The sequence below is a fragment of the Bison bison genome, unplaced genomic scaffold (genome assembly GCF_000754665.1).
Source record: "Bison bison bison isolate TAMUID 2011002044 unplaced genomic scaffold, Bison_UMD1.0 scf7180017864505, whole genome shotgun sequence".
Taxonomy (NCBI): domain Eukaryota; kingdom Metazoa; phylum Chordata; class Mammalia; order Artiodactyla; family Bovidae; genus Bison; species Bison bison.
Window position 1 is genome coordinate 278511 of NW_011495062.1, and position 315 is coordinate 278825.

A 315-nucleotide genomic window follows, 5' to 3' on the forward strand; every position below is an offset into this window, starting at 1 on the left:
GCATATAGGTTTCTCAAGAGGCAGGTCAGGTGGTCTGGTATTCCCATCTCTTCCAGAATTTTCCACAGTGTACTTTTATCCACAGAATCAAAGGCTTTGGCATAGTCAATAAAGCAGAAATAGATGTTTTTCTGGAACTCTTTTGCTTTTTTGATGATGCAATGGATGTTGGAAATTTGATCTCTGGTTCCTCTGCCTTTTCTAAAACCAGCTTGAACATCTGGAAGTTCATGGTTTACATATTATTGAAGCCTGGCTTGGAGAATTTTGAACATTGCTTTACTAGCGTGTGAGATGAGTGCAATTGTGCGGTAG